Source organism: Lathamus discolor, chromosome 14 (genome assembly GCF_037157495.1).
Source record: "Lathamus discolor isolate bLatDis1 chromosome 14, bLatDis1.hap1, whole genome shotgun sequence".
NCBI lineage: Eukaryota > Metazoa > Chordata > Aves > Psittaciformes > Psittacidae > Lathamus > Lathamus discolor.
The window spans coordinates 22,501-37,431 of record NC_088897.1 but is presented as its reverse complement, the minus strand read 5'-3'; the positions used below and the strand labels follow the sequence as shown (position 1 = coordinate 37,431).

At 48.0% G+C, this 14,931-nt stretch overlaps 1 long non-coding RNA gene across 2 annotated transcripts; it reads left to right on the top strand.

Moving 5' to 3' along the window:
- Positions 1-1,405: 1,405 nt before the first annotated feature.
- Positions 1,406-10,094, top strand: LOC136021862 (uncharacterized). 2 transcript variants are annotated; one of them, XR_010615925.1, is made up of 4 exons: positions 1,406-1,930; positions 5,710-5,887; positions 9,313-9,422; positions 10,070-10,094. It is a non-coding gene; the product is annotated as an uncharacterized LOC136021862 (long non-coding RNA). The 2 variants fall into 2 exon arrangements; XR_010615924.1 differs by lacking the exon at positions 10,070-10,094 and having other exon boundaries at positions 9,313-9,461.
- Positions 10,095-14,931: the final 4,837 nt, after the last annotated feature.

Genomic DNA, 14,931 nt, shown 5'->3' with positions numbered 1-14,931 from the left:
AGGGGTAGTGGGTTAAAACTTAAACAGGGGAAGTTTAGATTGGATATAAGGAGGAAATTCTTTCCTGTTAGGGTGGTGAGACACTGGAATCGGTTGCCCAGGGAGGTTGTGAGTGCTCCATCCCTGGCAGTGTTCAAGGCCAGGTTGGATGAAGCCTTGAGTAGGATGGTTTAGTGTGAGGTGTCCCTCATGTCCCCCATGGCAAGGGGGTTGCAACTAGATGATCTTGAGGTCCTTTCCAACCCTAACTATTCTGTGATTCTATGATTCTGTGATTCTTGTCCTGTGTTCAGTGAGCATGGGGAACACTCTAGTTCTGTTATGCCACTTTTCCTATATACTTGGAAGACTAAGAAGGATGCAGAGTTTCAAAGTGTAGATTTGTCTGACTGCCGACAAGGAACTGTATGTCAATACATCAAGAAAATCTGGGAAAAAGAAAACTTGGAATTAGGTCAAACAATAGAGCCGATGAGCCCTCTGGGAGGGTTGGGTGTGGAGTGTTCTACCAGCAATGAAAGGGAAGGAGTTCCGTGTCTCGTGTCATTTGTGGAGTGCACTGAGAGGCAGATGCGACAGATAGCTGACACTTTTTTTGTGTGTGTGTAAAAATTTGTCTTTGGGTTAGACAATTTTAGCATAGATGGTGGATTTTTCCTCACACAATTATCATGAGCCCCTTTAACACAACACCAGATTGCATGATTTGACTTAGCGATACGCTTCTTGAATGAGTCATTTTAGTGCCAGATATGAAGATATCTTTACTTGGTGCTTTTATTATGTCTAACTAGGACACAAGAGAGGCTGGAATATTTATCTAAGGCACAAAGGAGTGCAGTGAGCGAAACTAGAAATAGAAAAGCCTGAGAATAAGGGATGCAGCAATGCTTGTTTAGCTGTCCCTCCTTAAAAAGTAAAACTACTGAGGAAGAAAGAAAATTATGACAATATATCAAAAACAGAGCTAAATTAGTAAAGGGAAATCAGAGTGGATGTCCATGCCATTTACCTGCTGCACAGCAGCAGGAGGCCATACCAAAGATCTGAGAGAATCTCTTTCACAATTAAGCATAGCATTTGTCACCTCATAAGTTTGATTTCTCTGTGTTGGCTTTTTCTCACTGTTAATCAGAATGTACTGTTCACTTGGCTACCTCTGTTTTCTAGATTGTTAGGGAAAAGTCTGTTTCAAGAACGTGTTACTGAAAGGCATTCACCATGGATATCAGCCTGAGTGAGAAGTGTTGTTTAACTATAATCCACAGGAGGACTGTGCAAGCAGAAGCAATGAGTGGGCAGTGTTCGGGGATTTATAAATTCAGAAAAATATACCCTCTTCTGGTAACTGCTATGATATCAGTCATAAATACATGTGTTTTGCCTTTTTTCGTTATTGCTGTAATTAGGGATAGAACTAAACCAAGTGTATTTCACAAGTGCATGTTGTTTTGTTTGCTGTGCAGCCAGATAGGATGGTTTGTGATGTTACAAAGGCTCATCATAAATATGTGGAAGACATTGCAGTCTATGTATGCCTGCAGAGAATAGAAGAAATTCAAAACCTCAACCACAAGGAAACAAATGGTCCATCTCTCCAGAGAACTGAAGGTTACAAACCCATCACAACCAACCACCAGACAAGTCAACAACTAACAAGATCACTGATATCAAAATATGTCTTACAATTACTTCTGTAAACTAAGGAGGCGATGAGATGGCTTTCCCATTATCAGCCAACTTGCAAGGATACATGCTTAACCTGAGAGCTGAATAGAAGAAAAGTTCTTCAGGATTTCAGCCAGTCACCATCACAGCTCATCCGAACTGTGAGCCTTCTTCAAGCAGTGGGAAATGGACTAGACCAGAACAGCTCACATCAGTTGCTGTGGGCATATTGTTATGGCTGCTGAGGAGGCCCTGGCTCAGGGTAAGTGGTTGAGCAGGAGGTGGAAATCTGCTGAAGACACCAGAAACTTCTGAACATAACAAGTAGCTGTGTGGGAAGCCAGAAAAAGTTATAGTTGTGAGGGGTGGCTGAATCTCACAGGTGGTTAAGCGGGAGGTGTTTGAGAAAACATCAGACTCCACAGATAATTGGAGGGGAGTATTGTGAACCTTTGGGGGAGTAGAATATTGTAAGGCGAACAACACCCAGGTAACCATCTGTAATACCATATAATGGCAAAATTGCTTAGGTAAGAGGATCAGAAATCACATATTTGGGAATGGATGAAGCAAAACTAGGAGCAGGTGGGAAAAAAAGTTATGGTTTGAGTTGTTTACATGGGGGGAAATTGGGAGGAGAAAGGTTGATACAAAGATGGTGGAAAAAAGAAGGCTAAGAAAGGGGAAAAGAATGCTAAGGTATGGAAATGCTGTGAGGACAGTGTATGGGGGTGCCTACCAGAAGCTCTGTTTTTGCTCAGGGAAGCTGGAGCAGGATAAGGAACAAAACCCTCTCATCTGACCCTGAAGCAAGGACTGAACTAATGACTGCAGTCCATGGGTCTGGGATGAGCACAGGGTAGGTGGTGTCCCTCTCCATTAAGGGTACACACAGATAGATGGGTAGGGCATCCCAGTATCACTGTGCCAGTGCCTGTTCCAGGCCTCATGGCATTAGCAGCCACCTCTTCATAATGCAAGTGTTTTTTTTCCTTACATTACTTAAAAGGCTATCATCACTTGATTTCAAGGTATCAGCAGCACACAGACTTATCATTTGCAAGCACCTCTTATTTGATCTCAGTTTGCTCTTTGGTCTGTGCCTTTCACGAGCCTATCTCATTCATTGGGATAGCAGAGAGATGCTGTGGGAACCCTTTCAGATGACAGGTTGTGTCCCCACAGTTCTCTTGAGTGAAGCTCTTCAGTTCACCCTCATGCTCTGTATTCACCACCCATTTGCATGGTACCAGTTTATAAGCTATGCCTCTACTTTAGGGTGAACCAGACTCTTTGGTCAAGTCTTAAAGCTGCCCTTTCAGCACTGTCAATTAGTCTGTGAAAGAGAACAATCTATTAAAACGAGTCATTTTGTTTAAAACAAAAACAAACAAACAAACCACCCACAAAACTCCACCCAGAAGTTGAATATACATGTTATTATCTCACCTGAGTTTCAGGCTGTATTTGTAAGTGTCTTCAGAAACACTAAATCCTGATTGCATCCTTCCAGGAGAGCAGGTAGAGAAACAGCTACACACCTAGGCTATGTCTGAATTTATCTCATTGTAATCATCACTGAAAATTCCCTGCAGAAGTTCACAGATTGTCATTTTATCATCTTCAGAGGAACCCTGACACCCCACCCCCAACAGCCCCAGGTCTGGAGAGTGGAAAATGGGGAAAACATGGAGTCTGTGACTGCACCGAGTCCTTCCCATAGTTTCCTAGGAGATTGGCTGCCCGCGCTGAGTGATGACGAATGCAGGACTGGATCTGGTCCCCCGCCCTGCACCATCTCCCCCTGCAAGCCACCAAGGCCATGCTGCTGAGCCCTGGCCCTTGTCTCAGACAGCAGCTGATCTTTGTAGAGAAAAATAAATGAGAAAAGAAACAAAATGAGAATTTCAAATGAAGAATGAAAATGAAAAGCTTTGTGGGCGCCAGGCGCCAGGCACCGGCCAACGAGACACCCTCCTCACAGTGAAGGAAGGAACTGGGACATGCTTCTTCATGCTCTTCAACTCTTCAGCTGTACGAATCCCACCATGGCCATCACACCCCGAGGAGAGGGCAGTGGACATGGTTCACTAGAATGGCAAACGAAACCCCTTGTGCAGCCCGCAGCTGCGCTTTTCAGGGCAGTGAGCATCCCGCCTTGCTCCGGACTCTGCTGCCTCCAAAGCATCAGAAATGGTGCTGATAGGGTGCTAGGGTGGAAGGGTGGGAAGTAGCTTATTTGATGGATGCATTTTGTAGGTAGTGGCTGGTGAATCTCTGTGCCCTCGTGAAGGGCACACACAGAGTGGAAACATAATTCAAAGTTATGAGATGGGCAGTGTGTGATAATACAGCCCTGGTTCCACTTGGGAAAAGCGAAACCCCAAACAAAAATGCGTGACCTGACCTAGGAAATCCTAAGGCTACCTGTGTGTTGTTGCTGTAAGAGAGGGTAAAACCAGTTTCTTGTCTCCCCAGTCATCCAGGCACTTGTGATGGCTGGTACCCAAAGTCACCCACCAGCCTCTCTAGGCAGATGTGCCAGATGCTGCTTTCTTTTCCCCAAATGAAAACACAGAAGTAGGAGAGCAGCTGGAATCAGCTCTGCAGAGGAGCTGTGCTGATCAAAGGAGGCTTGGCTGCATGCTCTGAGATCTGAGCTTATCTGTCCATCTTCCGATTTGTGTAGTCAAATGACTCCTACAAAACCTCTGCCCTCTCTGCAGTGTGTGTATGTCCCGTATGCTACATTTGAAGTCAACTGCTTTGAGAAAGTGACCCTCAAACTCTACATGCTTTTGGAATTACTTTCTGTCTGCTTCGAAAGCTGGCACATGGTGATTGTCATCGTCCAGTGGCAAGATGCTAAGGGAGAGAAATTAATTAAATTCAAAGCCAGCTCGGAGTAGCTTCAGGAAAAGGAAAGTTATCCTTTAATCTCGGTGTGTGGTTGAGATGCTGCTTTCTTTTCAAATGAAGTTCTCATTTAGTACTGTCAGGTTTCTGCAGCATTAACCATTAGTCCTGTCACTTCTTCAGGGCTGCGTCTGGCTGCGTTATCATGCACCGAGCTCTGCTCTGATCATAAAGCAGCTCTTCTACGTGAGGCTGAAGCAATATCTGCCAACACCTCTTTTTATCTCGGCTTTGCAGCATAGCCTGTAATTTTCTGTACTGCCTGAGCTCCAGCTTCTAGGCAATACAAGGTGAGCTGAGGACCTGTCTTCAAAATCAAGGCTTTGGTTTCTTTAAAACAGACCAATCCCCAATCTAAGCCCCCTGATATTATGTGAGTACATCGAGGCATGTCAAAGAAATGCGCAGGGACATATTTGGAACAAAAGCTTTCCTGTAGTCAGCTGATTTCGTATCTGAACATGTGGCCTGGTATAGAATCACAAAATGGTTTGGGTTTGAAGTGACCTTCAAAACACATCTTGTCCAATCGCCCTGCAATGAGCAGGAACATCTTCAACTAGATTGGCTTGGCAGAACCACATCCCACCTAGCCTTGAATGCCACCATTCTGATGGGTGCGTCCGGCACCTCTCTGGGCAACCTGTGCCAGGGTTTTCACACTCTCATTGTACAAAATTTCCTCCTCTCATCCAGCCTGAATCTCCCTCATTTAGCTTGAACCCATCACCCCTCATCCTGTGGCAGCAGGCCCTGCTAAAAAGTCTCTGCCCATCTTACTTACAGGCCCCTTTTAAGAACTGAAAGGCTGCAATAAGGTCTCCCTGGAGCCTTCTCCAGGTTGAACAAGCCCAACTCTCTCATCCTGTCTCCGGAGCAGAGCTGCTTCAGCCCTCCGATAATTTTTGTGGCTCTCTTCTGGACCCTCTCCAACAGGTTCATGTCTTTCCTGTACTGAGGACTCCAGGAGGAGTAGTTGCCTCTCCCCTGCCCTCTGATGGGTGCAACACATGTGGCTCAGGTCGGTTAAACCTGCAGACATCATTTTCACATGGATGCTGCAGTTGAGCTCCTGGTGTTTTCCCTTTGTTCTTGATTTAAGCCTGGTTTTCCCTGTATTTGCAGGCTTCTCAGAAGTACAAGCAGCTCGCTTTGACGAAGCAATGACTGCAAAGCACTGAGCACTGTCACTGATGGGAGAGCCCATCAGATACCTGAAGATCAACCGGTTTGAGAGGCTCCTGCACCAGCACAGCATCTCTACTTTCCTGGTTACAAATGCACAGTTCCCAGATGAGATTAGGTAAGAGTTGGACAAAATACCTCCCTAGTGAAACATTTGAGTGCAGACTTGTGTTTTAATTGCGTTTTATCGCTCATTGATCAGCTCTGTGCTGACAATGAAAAAGCCCACTCGGCTTCCATTTGATTTTAACCGTCATCTCCCCATGCTCTTTCTCATCTCTTTTTCTACAGTTCAATTTTTCTGTATCTCTTAGAGTGGGATTACTTCTGAAAAGGAAGAGGATATAATACAGAACCTCTTGCACGTGCAGCGGAAGAAGAGCTGTGTGTTGGGGACACGGGCGATAACTAGTGCAAATGTTTCTGACAGCAGGAGACTGAGCTTGTAAATTGCCTTTTTCATTTGTGAGCTTCTCTTGCAGTCTGATCTTTGTTCTAACTCCAGAAGACAGTTTGGATGGGGCTTGTAGCAACCTGGTGTTTTAGTGAAAAGTGTCCCTGCCGATGGCAGGGGGTTGGAACTGGCTGAGCTTTAAGGTCCCTTCCAGCCCAAACCATTCTATAATTTTAAGACCAGCTGCAACAGCTCAAGCCAAAGATCTATCTCCAGCAAAACCTGGGGTGCAGGATAAGAAAAGGTGAAAAGCATGTACTCTTCTGCCAAAGTGGGATCAGTAGTTTTTAACCTCCCTCTTGGGTGCATTTGAGCTACAACACTCCAAACATTTTCATGATCTCTGATGAAAGTTTTCAGTCACAGCTGAGCAGTGACCTGAAGGCCCATGGGATCATGGCTGCTGCTGTCAGCTCTGAACAGAGTCTACCATTTAACAAGCTTTGTAGTAATTAATGAAGCACTCGTGGTCCCAACATCACATTATTTGCCAAGTGCTTCATGAAGATGTCTTCCGTGTCTGTCTTACTGATACTGTGCTCTGATGGAAGCAAGTACTTCTATTTACTGATTTGGCAGAAGGTGACACGCTACCTGCTGAGACAAACAGGCAAGAGAGACTGCTTCATTTGAATAATGAGATTTTCTGCCTTCTGAGAGGACAGTGGTAGACCATTTTCTGCCAAATTCACATTAGCAGACCCGGGAGGCTCTGTGTAATCGTGGGACACTTTCTCCTGCAAATGCTGAGTAGCTTTACCAAGGTGCCTGCGTGCACCTAGAATTAAACTTGGCTAGGGATGTTAAGGATAACAGGAAGGGATTCTACAGGTACATAGCAAACAAAAACCAGACTAGCGACAACACAGCCCCCCTGAGGAAGCTCTCGGGAGAACTGGCTGCACAGGATTTGGAGATGGCTTAGGTTCTGAATGACTTCTTTGCCTCGGTCTTCACTGGCAAAGGCTCTGACTGCACCACCCAGGTCTTAGAAGGTAGACTCAGGGACTGTGAGAATGAAGACCTTGGGCCCACTGTAGGAGAGGATCTGGTTCGAGACCATCTTAAAAATCTGAACGCGCACAAGTCCGTGGGACCTCATGAAATCCATCTACGGGTCCTGAAGGAGCTGACGAATGAAGTTGCTAAGCCACTGGCCATCATATTTGAAAAATCATGGCAGTCAGGTGAAGTTCCCGACAACTGGAAAAAGGGAAATATAACCCCCATTTTCAAGAAGGGGAAAATGGAAGACCCGGGGAATCACAGACCAGACAGTCTCACCTGTGTGCCTGGCAAAATCTTCGAGCACATTCTCCTGCAAGGCATGCTAAGGCACATGAAAAACAACAAGGTGCTTGGTGACAAGCAGCATGGCTTCACTAGGGGGAAATCCTGCCTGACCAATTTGGTGGCCTTCTATGATGGGGCTACAGAACTGATGGACAAGGGTAAAGCAGCTGATGTCATCTACCTGGACTTGTGCAAAGCGTTTGACACTGTCCTACACAACATCCTTCTCTCTAAATTGGAGAGATATCAATTTGATGGATGGACCACTCGGTGGATAAAGGACTGGCTAGATGGCCACACACAAAGAGTTGTGGTCAACGGCTCAGTGTCCGGCTGGAGACCAGTAACGAGTGGTGTCCCGCAGGGATCGGTGTTGGGACCGGTCTTGTTTAACATCTTCATCACTGACATGGGCAGTGAGATTGAGTGCGCCCTCAGCAAGTTTGCCGATGACACCAAGCTGTGTGATCCAGTTGATACGCTAGAGGGAAGGGTTGCCATCCAGAGGGACCTTGACACACTTGTGAGGTGGGCTGATACCAACCTCATGAAGTTCAACCAAGACAAGTGCAAGGTCCTACACCTGGGTCAGAACAATCCCAGGCACAGCTACAGATTGGGCAAAGGAGAGATTCAGAGTGGCCCTGCGGAGAAGGACTTGGGGGTGCTGGTCGATGAGAAAAAGAACATGAGCTGGCAGTGATGATCTCCAGAGCTCCCTTCCTACCCTGATGATTCTGTACTTTTGTGACTGCAAGCAAACCAGGGCTGATGGAGAGGCTGGAAAGAAGGGGCGGGAGGGAGGGGGAGAGCTAAAATTCCCCCAGCCCTCTGCAGGGGTATTGTGGTTTAAACAAAAGTCATCCATAAATCACACAGTTGCTCTCTCACTCCCCCCTTCTTGCCCTCCTCCTACTCCCGGAGGGATGGAGAGGAGAATCGAAAAGAATGCAACTCCTACCGGTTGAGATAAGAACAGTTTAGTAACTAAGGTATAACACAAATCACTACCGCTACCATCAATAATAATAATGATAAAGGAAATAACAAGGGGAAAGAATACAACACCTCAACACCAGCTGACAAATAACTCACCCCACTCCTCCCCCCAGCCGAGCACCGACCGATACCTCCTCCAACCCTGCCGTCCCTAGCCCTTACGGGTAACTCTCTGTTACATCCTGGGCATGACGTGCTATGGTATGGAATACCTCTCTGGTGAGTTTGGGTCAGGTGTCCTGTCCCAGCTTCCTCCCAGCTTTCCCTCCCTGACAGAGCATGAGGCTCAGAAAGTCCTTGTCCAGACGAAACATTTGAGCAGCAACTAAGAACATCGGTGTTATCAGCACTGTTCCCAGGCCAAAACCAAAAAACACAGCACTGCACCAGCTGCTAAGAAGGAGAAAAATAACTGCTGCTGCTGAACCCAGGAAAAGGGGAGACTGACAGCGCCCACTGCTGCATTGCCATGGCCCTGCAGGCGCCGATCTACAGGTGTGTGGAGGAGGAGGGAAAACATAAGCTCTGGGACTTGTTGCGCAAGAAGTACCAGCAGAAGACAAGGGCGAAAGTGGCACCCCCGAAGGCCTGGAATGAAAAGCAAGAGCAGTGGGAGGTCCAGGTACTGCCGCAGTGAAAAATAATTAGGAAAAGAGCATTCCTGTCCTCCAGGGAGCCAAGGTGGGAAGGTCCCTAAGGCATAGGAGCGTGGAGGATGACTGTCCTCTGTGGGACTGTACCAGCTCGAGGCACCTTCCCATTGCCCAACGACATCTCCTATTCTTCTCTCTGTGCAGGGTCCTGCATTCGTGGCATTCCCACGTGGTGGCAAGACACCAGGAGAGGATGAGGAGAGCCCAGAGCACAGGCTGAGTCTTTGCCATTCGCAGTACTCATATGTGCAAAGGTGAGCGTGGACCAGCTTCAGGACAGACCTGGGCCAGCTGGGGGCTGATGGCCCAGCTGGCAGTGGGGGGAAGCAAATCCCAGAGCCATGGGTCTGGACAAGGCTAGCATCCTTTCCTTTCTCATGTCCCGGCTCAATCCCCAATGCCTGGTGCCTCTCTGCAGCCCCAAGCATAGTCAGCACTGTGGGGCTGAGTGAGACCATAGGGTGGCCATGACTGGGAGAGCGGAGAGGCAGGAGGGTCTCGGTCAAGATGTGGGACTTGCTCCTCATTTTGGTAGGAGACTTTCCCCAGGGACCCAGTGGGCTTTGCAAGGAACAGCAACCCGCCTCCTCAGGAAAGTAGTGGAACAGCCAGTTTCTGTGGTGGTGAGGAGGAGTCCCTCATGTAAAGATCTCCAAACATATCCCTTGCCTAGCATTGCCCTTTCTTCCTTCGACTTCTTGCAACTCCTGGGCCAAGGGGGGCTTCTCCTGACAGCTCTCATGGTGTGGAGCACTGCAGGCTGGGATCGCATCCCAGGCACCATGGCTCTGATCTCTCCAGCCAGAAGCAGATCTCACCGCATGTGTCCTGACTAGAACTGTAGTGTTGCTCTGCACCCTAACCTCTCTCTGCACGCAAGGCTACAGAGCTTTCTATTCAGTTCCTCAGCTCTGGGGAGCAGATCCAATGCACAACGGTGGGATCCAGGAAAGCCTCTGAGGCACAGAGGCTCCCAAGACTGATGTCCAGAAAAGCCTCCTCCAGGATCACAAGCAGCAGCGCCATCCAGCCAGGCTGTTACCAGCAGTGCTTCCTTCTGATCAGTAAAGACCTCTATGCAAAGCACTGTGTCTGACACTGTGGGTCTTTCCTTGGTGGCTGTGAAATGCGCACTCAGCGGTGGGTGAGCTTTGGTGGGGCAGGGCAAGGCCACTGCAGGACAGAGGAGTTTCAGTCCTGCTGAAGGGCAGCCCTGTCCCAAGGCTTTGCTATAGCAGCTCGGCAGCAGCCCTGCTCTTGATGGTCCCTGCCCCTTCTGGTCTCTGGCAGTGTGCCCTGCCATGGCTGCACAGCTCTGTTGTGGAGGGTGGAGAGGAGAGGAGGGAAGAGGAGAAGGAAGCACAGTGCTGGGCACGCAGGGCAACACAGCTGCCAGGGCAGCACCCAGAGGCTTGAAGAGCCAGGGCCCTGTACCTGGAGGCCAGCTGTGTCAGAGGTGCACCGAGCAGGGACAATGAAACCCTAGGCAGGAAGCGTGCCTGGGCAGAGGGAAGCTATGGGGGGCAGCTTTTCGGTTGGGTAGCTTGGTTCTGCCAAAGCTCTGCTCAGGTTCCTGAGCTTTTTGTTCAACACTTGCTGGTTAGAATGGCAGGGGGGAGCTGAGGGGACACAGGGACACTTCTGAAAGTCCTCTCCAGACACGGGAGGGGACATAATGCCTGCCCCTGGGGGCCTGAGAAGGGGCTGTGAAGGAGGAGGGAGGGAAGCCAGGAACTGCTGGCTCTTGGGCACCCACAACCTGCCCAGGCTCTGTGAGCTGCTGGCAGCGATGCTTCCCACACTGAGGCAGGCTGAACAGCACCACATGACATAGGGGCAGTCTGGGTGGTGCAGTCAGAGCCTTTGCCAGTGAAGACCGAGGCAAAGAAGTCATTCAGAACCTAAGCCATCTCCAAATCCTGTGCAGCCAGTTCTCCCGAGAGCTTCCTCAGGGGGGCTGTGTTGTCGCTAGTCTGGTTTTTGTTTGCTATGTACCTGTAGAATCCCTTCCTGTTATCCTTAACATCCCTAGCCAAGTTTAATTCTAGGTGCACGCAGGCACCTTGGTAAAGCTACTCAGCATTTGCAGGAGAAAGTGTCCCACGATTACACAGAGCCTCCCGGGTCTGCTAATGTGAATTTGGCAGAAAATGGTCTACCACTGTCCTCTCAGAAGGCAGAAAATCTCATTATTCAAATGAAGCAGTCTCTCTTGCCTGTTTGTCTCAGCAGGTAGCGTGTCACCTTCTGCCAAATCAGTAAATAGAAGTACTTGCTTCCATCAGAGCACAGTATCAGTAAGACAGACACGGAAGACATCTTCATGAAGCACTTGGCAAATAATGTGATGTTGGGACCACGAGTGCTTCATTAATTACTACAAAGCTTGTTAAATGGTAGACTCTGTTCAGAGCTGACAGCAGCAGCCATGATCCCATGGGCCTTCAGGTCACTGCTCAGCTGTGACTGAAAACTTTCATCAGAGATCATGAAAATGTTTGGAGTGTTGTAGCTCAAATGCACCCAAGAGGGAGGTTAAAAACTACTGATCCCACTTTGGCAGAAGAGTACATGCTTTTCACCTTTTCTTATCCTGCACCCCAGGTTTTGCTGGAGATAGATCTTTGGCTTGAGCTGTTGCAGCTGGTCTTAAAATTATAGAATGGTTTGGGCTGGAAGGGACCTTAAAGCTCAGCCAGTTCCAACCCCCTGCCATCGGCAGGGACACTTTTCACTAAAACACCAGGTTGCTACAAGCCCCATCCAAACTGTCTTCTGGAGTTAGAACAAAGATCAGACTGCAAGAGAAGCTCACAAATGAAAAAGGCAATTTACAAGCTCAGTCTCCTGCTGTCAGAAACATTTGCACTAGTTATCGCCCGTGTCCCCAACACACAGCTCTTCTTCCGCTGCACGTGCAAGAGGTTCTGTATTATATCCTCTTCCTTTTCAGAAGTAATCCCACTCTAAGAGATACAGAAAAATTGAACTGTAGAAAAAGAGATGAGAAAGAGCATGGGGAGATGACGGTTAAAATCAAATGGAAGCCGAGTGGGCTTTTTCATTGTCAGCACAGAGCTGATCAATGAGCGATAAAACGCAATTAAAACACAAGTCTGCACTCAAATGTTTCACTAGGGAGGTATTTTGTCCAACTCTTACCTAATCTCATCTGGGAACTGTGCATTTGTAACCAGGAAAGTAGAGATGCTGTGCTGGTGCAGGAGCCTCTCAAACCGGTTGATCTTCAGGTATCTGATGGGCTCTCCCATCAGTGACAGTGCTCAGTGCTTTGCAGTCATTGCTTCGTCAAAGCGAGCTGCTTGTACTTCTGAGAAGCCTGCAAATACAGGGAAAACCAGGCTTAAATCAAGAACAAAGGGAAAACACCAGGAGCTCAACTGCAGCATCCATGTGAAAATGATGTCTGCAGGTTTAACCGACCTGAGCCACATGTGTTGCACCCATCAGAGGGCAGGGGAGAGGCAACTACTCCTCCTGGAGTCCTCAGTACAGGAAAGACATGAACCTGTTGGAGAGGGTCCAGAAGAGAGCCACAAAAATTATCGGAGGGCTGAAGCAGCTCTGCTCCGGAGACAGGATGAGAGAGTTGGGCTTGTTCAACCTGGAGAAGGCTCCAGGGAGACCTTATTGCAGCCTTTCAGTTCTTAAAAGGGGCCTGTAAGTAAGATGGGCAGAGACTTTTTAGCAGGGCCTGCTGCCACAGGATGAGGGGTGATGGGTTCAAGCTAAATGAGGGAGATTCAGGCTGGATGAGAGGAGGAAATTTTGTACAATGAGAGTGTGAAAACCCTGGCACAGGTTGCCCAGAGAGGTGCCGGACGCACCCATCAGAATGGTGGCATTCAAGGCTAGGTGGGATGTGGTTCTGCCAAGCCAATCTAGTTGAAGATGTTCCTGCTCATTGCAGGGCGATTGGACAAGATGTGTTTTGAAGGTCACTTCAAACCCAAACCATTTTGTGATTCTATACCAGGCCACATGTTCAGATACGAAATCAGCTGACTACAGGAAAGCTTTTGTTCCAAATATGTCCCTGCGCATTTCTTTGACATGCCTCGATGTACTCACATAATATCAGGGGGCTTAGATTGGGGATTGGTCTGTTTTAAAGAAACCAAAGCCTTGATTTTGAAGACAGGTCCTCAGCTCACCTTGTATTGCCTAGAAGCTGGAGCTCAGGCAGTACAGAAAATTACAGGCTATGCTGCAAAGCCGAGATAAAAAGAGGTGTTGGCAGATATTGCTTCAGCCTCACGTAGAAGAGCTGCTTTATGATCAGAGCAGAGCTCGGTGCATGATAACGCAGCCAGACGCAGCCCTGAAGAAGTGACAGGACTAATGGTTAATGCTGCAGAAACCTGACAGTACTAAATGAGAACTTCATTTGAAAAGAAAGCAGCATCTCAACCACACACCGAGATTAAAGGATAACTTTCCTTTTCCTGAAGCTACTCCGAGCTGGCTTTGAATTTAATTAATTTCTCTCCCTTAGCATCTTGCCACTGGACGATGACAATCACCATGTGCCAGCTTTCGAAGCAGACAGAAAGTAATTCCAAAAGCATGTAGAGTTTGAGGGTCACTTTCTCAAAGCAGTTGACTTCAAATGTAGCATACGGGACATACACACACTGCAGAGAGGGCAGAGGTTTTGTAGGAGTCATTTGACTACACAAATCGGAAGATGGACAGATAAGCTCAGATCTCAGAGCATGCAGCCAAGCCTCCTTTGATCAGCACAGCTCCTCTGCAGAGCTGATTCCAGCTGCTCTCCTACTTCTGTGTTTTCATTTGGGGAAAAGAAAGCAGCATCTGGCACATCTGCCTAGAGAGGCTGGTGGGTGACTTTGGGTACCAGCCATCACAAGTGCCTGGATGACTGGGGAGACAAGAAACTGGTTTTACCCTCTCTTACAGCAACAACACACAGGTAGCCTTAGGATTTCCTAGGTCAGGTCACGCATTTTTGTTTGGGGTTTCGCTTTTCCCAAGTGGAACCAGGGCTGTATTATCACACACTGCCCATCTCATAACTTTGAATTATGTTTCCACTCTGTGTGTGCCCTTCACGAGGGCACAGAGATTCACCAGCCACTACCTACAAAATGCATCCATCAAATAAGCTACTTCCCACCCTTCCACCCTAGCACCCTATCAGCAAGATGTCTCCCCAGCCATTAGCCGAAGAGAATGATGTGATGTTAACCACCACCTTCAAAAATAGTGTGCAATTTGGCAACAATAAAAGAGAAGTTGACAGCTCTAAAAGCATGCACGGAAGTTCTTACAGCCTCCAACACTGTGGGGAGATGGGAGGCTGGCTTTTCACTTCTGCTCCGCCCATCTGCTTGTCTGCGCTCCTGTTACAGCCTGATGCTAACAGGAATGGCACTCTGATCCTCTCCTGGCATGGAAACACAACTCATGTTCCTCCTCCCCTTTTCTGCCCTCAGTTCTCCACTGCCTACTGCTCTTCATCCTTAAAAACTTGATACCTTGAGGGTACAGGCCATAATGTGTTTGTTGGTTTACCTCCTGGAATGTGCTGTCTGGTGTATGTGAGGGTTTCAGTCCAAATGCTGCCATGTATTTCTGCACACTTAATGTAACCCAAAGAGGGGAGAATGAAGCATGGATACCAAAATGGGGATGGGGAAGGGCACTGGCTACACAGACACTGTGCTCTGTGCTTTTCGCTTCTGCAGTGATCAAGAGAACATGTGCATCTGTTCATTGCTG